Below are 11,587 nucleotides of genomic sequence, written 5' to 3' on the forward strand. Positions count from 1 at the left end.
CCGAAATGATCTGGAGCTGAAACTGTAAAAATCTCAGTTGCGTCCCGGGGTTTGCTTTTTTGAACAACAAGAAAGCGTTGTGGGTTGCAATCTGCATTAGGTAGATTGCAACCTTTTTGTACCAGGCCCTTGTCTTTCGTATAACTAGGTAGGGCTGCAGCAGCTGATCTGCCAGATCAACCCCACCCATATGACGGTTATAGGCCTTGATGCACACTGGCTTCCTCGTTCTCTCAGCTCTGCCACGTACAGGGACCTCCACAGTCCCCTCAGTGTGGATGGTGGTAAGAAGGTACACATCCTTCTTGTCTCTGTACTTAACTGCCAACAGCTCCTCTTGGCGCAGAGCTGAGGTCTCCCCCCTCCGTAGCCGGGTGCGTGCAAGTTGTCCTGGGAAACCTGTGCTGTTCTTTTTAATTGTGCCGCAAGCTACTGTATCAAAACAGTACAGTAGCTTGAACAAAGGGACACTTGTATAAAAATTGTCAGTATACAAGTGGTACCCTTTGTTCATCAGGGGGAATATCAGGTCCCAGACAATCTTGCCACTGGTTCCCATATGTTCTGGGCAACCTGGAGGGTCAAGGTGGCTATCCTTTCCCTCGTACACCCGGAAGGCCTGAGTATACCCAGTCTCGCTATCACAGAGCTTATACATCTTTACACCATACCTAGAGCGCTTGGAAGGAACATACTGCTTGAATCCCAGCCTTCCCTTATACTTCATCAGGGATTCATCCACGCATATATTCCTTCCAGGTGTATAAGCCTCTGCAAACCTGGCAGCAAAGTGGGTAATCAGGGGGCGGATTTTATACAGCCTGTCAAACTGGGGATGCTCCCTAGGGGGACACAGGCTGTTGTCGCTGAAGTGCATGAAATGCAGAATCATTTCATACCTCTTCCTCGACATACATTGGGAGTAAATGGGGGTAGAGCAGATGGGGCTACTGCTCCAGTAGGAGCGGATGGAGGGCTTCTTTATGATGCCCATCAGCATAGTCAATGCCCAGAATCTTTTAAATTCTGGCACATCGATGGGGGCCCATTGCTGCTTTGCCAAAAAAGAGTCCGGTTTTTTAGCTCGGAATTGATGGGCATATAAATTAGTTTGGGCGACAATGTTCCCCAATACATCATCGCCCAGAAACACCTCCATAAACTGCTGAGGGCTAAATCCTGTGACATCCAAATTAATGCCAGGATTTGCAGTAAAGGATGGGATGTCTGGCCTCTGGTTATGAGGCACTACCCACTCCTCAGCAGTTCTGCCAGCTGGAGCAGCACGTCTCCTTCTGGCAGGGGGACTAGCAGGCACAGATACAACATCACCAGATACATCACTAGCAGTAGACACTGTATCGAGTGATGATGTATCTGAGCACCTGGCAGGGTCAAAATCAGGGTCAGAGTCTGACATAGACGCGTCAGACTCTAGCGCAAGGGTGGCATATGACTGCTCAGCGCGGGTTGTCTTCCGTGACCCGTGTGCCATGATCACAATTGCTTTACTTAGTGACCTGTCACAAAAAAAAAAAAAAAATAACCCCTGAAAAAATGAACAGACAGCAAAATAAGTGATGCTGTGCAAGAGCCTGTGATCTGTATAGTGATCACTGGCAGGGCAGGGGTTAATCGTTCTGAAAAGAGCTTTTGGGTCTCAAAAAAGATCACAAAAAAATGAACCCCTAAAAAAAAGGCACAAACAGCAGAAAAGTTCTGCTGTGCAAGAGCCAGTGATTATAGTGATCACTGGCAAGACAGGGGTTAATGGCTCTGAAAAGAGCCTTTGGGTCTCAAGATTTTACAAATCCCTACCTATAAATACCTAAATCTCTCTAGCTAAACCACAGATCTCTCTCTCTCTCTCTCTCTCACACTAAAACACAAGTGAAGAGAGGGAGGCAGATCCACACTAATCAGAGAAATGGGGAACACACTTGGGATGAAATTGCTAATGGGGCAAGCTGTGATTGTATGACTCCAGCCTGCCCCTTATGATGCGGCATGCTAGGGACGCCCCCAGAAGCCCCATGATTCACTGCCTTTCGAAAAAAAAAGGGGGGGGGGAGTTAATATTGATCATTTTCTTTATTTTATATTTATTTTTTTATATATATTATTTTATATGCACGGAGTGCCAGGACCCCTCAAGGCACTCATCACATGCAGTACATCACTGCTATACTATCAGAGCTTCCAGAGCTCAAAATAGGTGCAGACGTACCAGGTACGTCCAAGGTCATTATGGACTGTTTTCTGCCAGACGTACCTGATACGTCCGCGGTCGGGAAGGGGTTAAAGTTCGACAGCGCTCCATATGTTGTGAAGTCCTCCATGATAGCAGGCATGGAGGTTTCAGGTTTGGTGACGAAGAATAGCAGATCGTCTGCGTGTGCCGCCATTGCATGTTTGTCCCTCCCCACCAGGATCCCCTGAATGTCGGGGTTACTGCGTATCGAGTTCAGGAAAGGTTCAAGGGCTAAAATGAAAAGCAGGGCTGAAAGCGGGCACCCCTGTCTAGTTCCGTTCCATATCAGGAAGGGGTCCGCAAAGGCCCCATTGATGCATATACGTGCTGTAGGCGTCGCATACAGGGCCTTAATCCAGCTCATCATGTGGGGCCCTACGCCCAGCGTCTCCAGGACCACGAGCATAAAGCCCCAGTCTATTCGATCAAAGGCCTTCTCCGCATCCGTGGATAGCAGGAGAAGGCCCTCCGAACTGCTGATTTCTGTGTGGATCAGGGCGAGAGCCCGGGTTGTGCTGTCTTGCACCTCGTGTTGTTGGGTGAACCCCACCTGGTCCCTGTGTATACGCTCCGGTAGGAAGGCCTGTATTCTGTGTGATAAGATCTTGGTGAAAAGTTTGAGGTCGCAGTTTAGCAGCGAGATCGGTCTATAGTTCTCACACCGTTCCGTGTCCTTACCTTCCTTGGGTATAAGGGAGATATTTGCCATTAGGGCCTGTGTGGGGAGCTGAGCCCCCTCCCGTACCGCGTTAATTGCGGCTAATAGGCATGGGGAAAGGACCTCTGCGTACTGTTTATAGTATGCCCTCTGATAGTTTGTATTTAGGATAGAGGATAGTTCCCTGCGTAGGCTCACCACCTGGGCCCAGTCGGCAGGGAGCTGAGTTTGTTTGTGTCTGGTCTCTACCGCTTGTACGTCTGTCATTAAGGTCATTAAGGTCATTAAGGAGTCGGGCGGCCCTGTCTCTTTTCATAGCTGTTGAAATTTCATTTTGTCCAGATCTTTTGTTAACCAGTGTGTGTCTTGGATCATATATATATATATATATATATATATATATATATATATATATATATATATATATATATATATATATATATATTGTCTTTTTTTAATACATTTGCAAAAAGTGATATTTTATTGGGAGAATTCAATCCCTGAATGTTCAAGGATAAAAATTGACCTAATCCCCCATCTCTCTTTTCTCTAATCGCTTTCTATTTCCATTTATCGGTATTAACAAAGATATATTGCCATCGATGACAAACAACAAAAAACACATAACATCAAATGCCATATCTGCATAACCCCCAGAGATCTTGGCAGATGCATTGTCCCTCATATTTCTACAATGCATTAAAAAGAAACACGGTCTGATGACCTATAAAAAGGAAGACTACTCTCTTGGGGCACCATTTATAAGAGTTCTTAACAAATTCATATAATCAAAAATCGCAAGCATATATATACTGTTCCAGGTGTACATGGAATAAACAATGGATCATTTGAAAATTAAAGAAAAACAAGGTTTACACGAATGTATATTTTAGCTAGCTTCCTCGAGCCTCTTTTCCCTCTTTCCCCTTTTTCTTGCCCCTTTCTCCTTCCGTTCATTACATATCTTTTGAAAAGAGAAAACATTTATGGGAGCTGATAACAACCAAAAACCAGGTCTCTATAGGGGAAAATATACTAACTGTATTAGGTTTATATATATTCATAATTATATCTATTATTATACCCTCTTTGTAATGTGTAGATCTATTATTATCTATAGATGTGTTCACCTTCTATATTAATTATCTAAATCTTCTCTTTTATCCAAAGTACATATTTTATATATATATACCCGTATATACTCGAGTATAAGCCGACCCGAATATAAGCCAAGGCCCCTAATTTTACCCCCAAAAACTGGGAAAACTTATTGACTCGAGTATAAGACTAGGGTGGGAAATGCAGCAGCTACTGGTAAATTTCTAAATAAAATTAGATCCTAAAAAAATTATATTAATTGAATATTTATTTACAGTGTGTGTATATAATGAATGCAGTGTGTGCGTATGAATGCAGTGTGTGCGTATGAGTGCAGTGCGTGTATGAATGCAGCGTATGAGTGCAGTGCGTGTATGAATGCAGTGTGTGAGTGCAGTGCGTGTATGAATGCAGTGTGTGAGTGCAGTGCGTGTATGAGTGCAGTGTGTGTGTGTGTGTGAGTGCAGTGTGAGTGCAGTGTGTGTGTGTGTATGAGTGCAGTGTGTGTGCGTATATATTAATTGAATATTTATTTCCAGTGTGTGTGAGTGCAGTGTGTGTGTGTGAGTGCAGTGTGTGTGTGAGTGCAGTGTGTGTAAGTGCAGTGTGTGTATATGAATGAAGTGTGAGTTTGTGTGATGCAGTGTGTGTGTGAGTGCAGTGTGTGTAAGTGCAGTGTGTGTATATGAATGAAGTGTGAGTTTGTGTGATGCAGTGTGTGTATGAGTGCAGTGTGTGTATGAGTGCAGTGTGTGTATGAGTGCAGTGTGTGTATGAGTGCAGTGTGTGTTTGAGTGCAGTGTGTGTATGAGTGCAGTGTGTGTGTGAGTGCAGTGTGTGTGAGTGCAGTGTGTGTGAGTGCAGTGTGTGTGAGTGCAGTGTGTGTGAGTGCAGTGTGTGTATATGAATGAAGTGTGAGTGTGTGTGATGCAGTGTGTGTGATTCAGTGTGTGTTTGTGTATGTGTTGGTGGGGGTGGGCGTTTAATATATTATTAATTATTATTTTTTTTAATTTTTTTATGATTTTTTTTTGTATTATTATTTATTATTTAATTATTATAAAAAAAATTTTTTAATTATATATTTTTTTCGTCCCCCCTCCCTGCTTGATACATAGCAGCGAGGGGGGCTCCTTCCCTGGTGGTCCAGTGTCATTGGTAGTTCAGTGGGGGGGAGAGGGGTGCTGGCAGAGCTGTACTTACCTTTCCTGCAGCTCCTGTCAGCTCCCTCCTCCTCCGCGCGGTCTGTGCAGCTCCCTCTGTCAGCTCCCAGTGTAAGTCTCGCGAGAGCCGCGGCTCTCGCGAGACTTACACTGGGAGCTGACCGAGGTGCTGAATGGACGGCGCGGAGGAGGAGAGAGCTGACAGGAGCTGCAGGAAAGGTAAGCCCCCCTCTCCCCCCAGTCTGTATTATGGCAATGCAAATTGCCATAATACAGACTCTGACTCGAGTATAAGCCGAGTTGGGGTTTTTCAGCACAAAAAATGTGCTGAAAAACTCGGCTTATACTCGAGTATATACGGTATATTGTTTTATATATTATCCAAACAATCTGCCCTTTTATAAAATTTATTCAACTAAATTTTTGTGTAGAGTAGGTGTTGCCACCGAAAATAACCCAATATTATCCCGGTGTCTTTCCCATGGAGTGGATTTATTTATGTGTTCCTTTTCACCTCCCTTTATTCTTTATGTGTTGATCATCTATTTCAGAATTATAATTATTTTACAATTTATTGCTTTATTACCGTGCATGATGATTGAGTTTTAAGTGAAGATTTCTAACTAACACTCAGGGTATATTAAATGCATGTATGCAAGTGTCAGAAGGAAGAAAAAAAAATAGAATAAAGTTGTATATATACATTTCCCTAAAAAAGGGAAGATAGTCAATTCCATTGCTTTCTTGAATCCCAACCCCCCTTATATTCATTTTCTCATTAGTCTTTATATCACCCCTTCCCTTCCCCATTTCATTAGGTATCCACTGTCTCTGTATATCATTTTGTTTCTCTAACCATTCTTTAGCTTTTTCTTGGTTTTTGAATACTGATCTAAAGCCATCCTTAAAGACAATCAGACTAGTAGGAAATCCCCAGCTGTATTTAATGCCTTTTGTTACTCTGCTTCTTTTTTAAATTTTTTCCTAGCGGATCTTGTTGTAATGGAAAGGTCCTGAAGGATTTTTAGTTCTTTACAATTTTCAGGTTTTTGCATTAATTCCATAAAAGCCTTCATTAATAGTGATTTTGTTCTATGTGATCAAAAGGCTACGATTACAGCTCTGGGAGGGATTCTGAGACTGATGAAGGTTTATGTAATCTATGGAATCTTTCCATCATTTATTGAGGAGAAGTTGTAATTCTCAGGGTTTCAAAGAATTCAAACAGATATTGCTCTAATTTGTCTGTGGTGTTGGTTTCGGGTATGTTTCTGATTCTTACATTATTTCTTTGGGACCTGTCTTGTAGGTCTGCTATCCTGTTCTGCATTGAATCTACCTTTAATTCTAGTTGTTTTATTTGGTCTTTGCTTTCATATGAGGAAGCCTGTATGGATTCTATTTTCCCTTCCAAAGACTGAACTCTGTTCCCTAAATCAAGAAGGTCAGATTTAATATTTTTCTTAATCTCCCATGCATCAAGTTGAATGTCTGATCTTATGAGTTCCCATTGTTACATAGTTACATAGTTACATAGCTGAAAAGAGACTTGCGTCCATCAAGTTCAGCCTTCCTCACATTTGTTTTTTTGCTGTTGATCCAAAAGAAGGCAAAACAACCCAGTTTGAAGCACAATTTTGCAACAAGCTAGGAAAAAAAATCCTTCTTGACCCCAGAATGGCAGTCAGATTTATCCTTGGATCAAGCAGTTATTACCCTACATTTCAAGTGTTTCATAATAGTACCAAGGACCATCTCCTCTCTGTCTCATCAAGCGACGAGCTTCTGTTTTTTTCAACTGTAGATCTGCTTTCTCTGCCTCAGTATGTATTAAAGCCATCATTTTTTCATAGGAGCCTTCAGGAGATTCAGTAATATAGTGGGCAATCCATCGAGTTATTGGAGGCTGGTAATATTCCCAGTGAATATTACCTTCAGGAATTTCTGCAAGTTCTGCTTTGCCGATGAAAATATTGACATAGGTTATAAATGCTGCTGCAGGTACTGCTGTTAGTAAAATATAAAATCTCATTAAACGCATGAACCTCCTATCATAGAAATGGGATGGCTCCACTACAAACAGTTTCTTCCCATGGCTGCCATATCGCACAGGCACGTTCCCGGCCTGGGGTAGTTTCCCGAGCAGGCTGTTCCCTGCCAGCAGCCCCGGGACGGCAGACAGAGGCGGCTGAAGAGAGCTGCCGCTGGCCTCAGTAGGCTCATCCCGCCATGTTGTGTTTCTAATGAAGATTTTAATAGGTCCGGGGTGATTGTTTTTTGTCAGAGTCCATGGAAGATGAATGTTTAGCGGTGTTCGCGCCGTCGAGTGTGATTTGAGTTCCATGCTATCGACGACCAAAAAACGCTCATGGTGCTCACGGCTTATGATGGCCACTGCCACGTGTTCGACTGTTGAATGGCGACCACCTACAACTGTTTCGACTGTTCAGGAGTTCGAAGTGTACGGTGTACAGGGCCGGATTAACATAGGGGCTGATGGAGCTGCAGCTCCAGGCCCAGGCCCATGGAATAGGCCCATTAAAAAAAAAAAAAAAAAAATATTTTTTTTTTTTTTACACACACTACTCTTGGGTTTGCCACCTGACGGGTATTTCACTGGCACAGCCGGTATTTGAGGCTGCCTGGCTATGCCGGTATTGCAGCAATACCGGAAATACAAATGCACGTATTTTTCGCAGAATAAATGTAGATTACTCTGCAATACCAGCAACGGCCAGTAGGGGTCACTGTATGTGGAGAGAGGCAGGGATAGGAAGTTACAGCATATCCCTGCCTCTCTCTACTACTCACTGATCTGTGGGGGAGCAGCAACACAGCACAGAGTCCAGACAGCAGCTCTACAGCTCAGGTAAGTGAGGGATGGGGGGGGGGGAAGGCAGCAGGAACACATGGGGACACTGAGACACTAGGGGACACAGACACTAGGGGACATATGGGGACACAGATATTAGGGGACATATGGGGACACAGATATTAGGGGACATATGGGGACACAGATATTAGGGGACATATGGGGACACAAACACTAGGGGACATATGGGGACACAGAGACACTAGGGGACACAGAGACACTAGGGGACGCTGAGACACTAGGGGACGCTGAGACACACTTAGACATTGGGACACGGAAACACTATGTCCCCATGTCTCCCAGTGTCCCCATGTCCCAGTGTCCCCTAGTCTCCCAGTGTCTGTGTTCCCATGTCTCTGTGTCCCTAGTGTCTTAGTGTCCCCAAATGTTTCAGTGTCCCCATGTCTCCCAGTGTCTGTGTCCCTAGTGTCTCAGTGTCCCCATTTCTCCCAGTTTCCCTAAATGTCTCAGTGTCCCCATGTCTCCCAGTTTCCCCATGTCTCTCAGTGTCCCCATGTCTCTCGGGGACACACTGAGACATTGGGACACTGGGAGACTAGGGGACTGGGAGACATGGGGACACTGACACTGTGATACATAGGGACACAGACACTGGGTGACTTGCAAGACACTGGGAGCAATCCATCTGTACAGCAGAATCCAACTGTGAGTAGTTTGTTGGTGATTTTACAGAATTTCTCTGATGTCACTCATTGTGATTTACATCATGTGATGTCATGCATAACTAATTAATTATACAAATGATTAAGGCTGGTATTTTTTTTCCAAGAAAGGTGGCAACCTTAACTACTCTTCACATACTCTTGCTTAAAGGAGCACTATAGGGTCAGGAACACAATCATGTATTTCTGACCCTATTATGTTAAAACCACCACCCTGGCCTCTTCTTGCCTCCCTAAATATAGTAAAATATTACTTGTATTCAAGTCTGCAGCTGCTGGCTCTGCCTCGGAACTGACTGTCTGCTGACATCATCAGAAGTGGTGGTCTGAGCAAATTACAATACTTCCCCATAGGATTGGCTGAGACTGTCTAGAACTAGGCAGATCAGAGGCAGAGCCAGCACAAGTCCAACATAGCCCTGGCCAATCAGCATCTCCTCATAAAGATAAATTGAATCTATGCATCTCTATGAGGAAAGTTCAGTGTCTGCATGCAGAGGGTGGAGACACTGAGTGGCAGTGCTGCACACTAGGCAGTACTGCCCCAGGAAGCACCTCTAGCAGCCATCTAAGGAGCGGCCAGCCATCTCTGAAAAGACAGTGTTTACTGCAGAAAGCCTGAATGGAATCATTCTACTTACCAGAACAAATACAATAAGCTGTAGTTGTTCTGGTGACTATAGTGTCCCTTTAAGTTTGGAAGCTTAAGAGGGATGTATGGGAACAAAACTTGTGTGGATTGGCTGACAAAATTAGTTTAGGTAATGCAGACGTCGGTCTCTCTAACACTGTGGCATGTCCCCTTTCTTCTACACTCACTACATACACATTTTCTCTGTCTTAGGAACTTCTGCCTGCTAGTAAGAAGGTAAGGAGACAAGTGGACCAGCCAGTGCTAGGGGACAGTCCTTAGAAAGCATGGAGTGAGCGCATCATTAGACGCATTTATGTCAAGCTCAGGGTGCTGCCTGCATAGTATGCCCTTAGTTGGACAGCCTGCATGATTGGCTGGCAGCCTGACATGCATTCATGCCAGGCTGACCTTCCAATTCTTTGGACAAACATGCCCCCTTTTTGGGCACGTTTACCCCTTTTGGCGGGTCCGGTCACGTGATTCGCGCCAGTGGCACACCCTTTTACCCCGTCCATTGACTTCCTGCTTCACTGGACACTGCTGTTAGGGGGTATGAATTTACTTGAAAGATGAAAGCATAAATTAGAGAAAGATTAGCATAGGGTATGTGTTTTCTTATAGCTGCATCCTATGAGTTTCCCTCCAGTACCATCTCCATCAGATACATGACGCTTGGGAGGTATGACTGTTTTAGTGTTTTTGGATAAGATTCCGTAATTAGGCCCATCATAACTGTCAGCACCAGGCCCACTGTGCTCTTAATCCGGCCCTGACGGTGTACATAATGTTAATAGGTGGCACACTTTTGGTTCGGTAAGGGAAGGACAGGGAGAAAAAAAAATAATGGGGCTTGCAATATCCTGAGCACATAGTTGAATGCAGAAAAAGGTAATGGCAATCCATGGTGTAATGGGACGTCTGCTTCCCCGATTGACCCGACCGGTTACCTCTTGTTAGTTCCCTTCCTTTAGCCAATCAGGAACTCTTGCATGCTTAGGGGACTTAGCTCTATGTGCTCCCAGGCAGAGACGACACTCAGTCCTGGAAGCTCTTAGTCCTTACAAGGACTTTTACCCATTGCATCCCCTGTAAGCTGGAACAGCAGACACAAGGGTTAAATCTTCCTTCCCTCCAATAACATCTCCCACTCTGGGTAATACCAACAGCAGATACAGGTACACACATTAAACCACATAAACTCCTCAAAAGTATATTTCCAATTTCAAAATGGGTTAATTGGATTGCATGGAATGTCCAAACTTCCAACCCCAATTCCTCTTTGAAGCTTGGACTCCAGCAGAGATATTCTGTAAGGTGTGGGAAGTCACACTAACATGTCCAGGAAGTCTTTTGATATGGTAATGATCAGGCCCTCTAGAAACAGGAATCCCTTGATTCAATACAATGTCAAAAACAGACATTTGCTTAACCCAATTATCCCCCCAGGCACTAGGGTTGCAGATCATAAAAGATAAACTATTAAATATACATCCCAAACATATAGGAACCCTAAAAATAAACCAGGTAAATCACACAAAATGCATAACCAATACATTGGGAAACACAGAATGCAAGGGACAAACACACAATCACAAGGGAAAATCATGGGAATACAGATTGTGGACACAACATACAAAACCAAAACATCTGAATACTCAGTGGGCATGGAACATGGTTATAGTTATCCGTCACATCGCCTTTTCTGGTTTTACCAGAATTATAGATCAGAAATCAAAGCAAAGGCCCTCTGCCATACATGTTAATTTTCACAAGAACACCACATATGTAATAAATTACCCTGGTTTTCATTACATCGTCAACAGTGCGAGTTATCGATGGCCCCAAATTTAAAAAGAGTTTCAGGAGAATATTGCCAGCTATGAACTATTTTATAGTGAAGTTCTTGAATGGAGAGACAATGAATACTTTTTTGTATTTTAAACCAACAATCTGGCCAGTGATTCTTGATTGTGTAATTATTTAGTTATCTGCCCCATTTCTCTATTGCCTTATTATTTGTTTGGGGGTTGCCTATCTCCAAAAGATCATACCATGCCCTGATTATATTTTTCTTGGATTCATTAGTTAGCAGTTTCTCTAACTTAAAATTGAACTGTTTTATCTGTGTTATTATATAAGTGTGATTTAACATAATATTTCAATATGGTTATGGAACAATTATCTCTGTTTGTTATTCTGTATTCACCCTTAAGTTGAATTAAGTTCTT

General features: G+C 43.4%; 1 pseudogene; it reads right to left on the bottom strand.

Annotated features, from left to right (window-relative positions):
- Positions 1-6,887: 6,887 nt before the first annotated feature.
- Positions 6,888-7,393, bottom strand: LOC134571282 (NADH dehydrogenase [ubiquinone] 1 beta subcomplex subunit 5, mitochondrial-like; annotated as a pseudogene).
- Positions 7,394-11,587: the final 4,194 nt, after the last annotated feature.

This window comes from Pelobates fuscus, chromosome 8 (genome assembly GCF_036172605.1).
Source record: "Pelobates fuscus isolate aPelFus1 chromosome 8, aPelFus1.pri, whole genome shotgun sequence".
Taxonomy (NCBI): domain Eukaryota; kingdom Metazoa; phylum Chordata; class Amphibia; order Anura; family Pelobatidae; genus Pelobates; species Pelobates fuscus.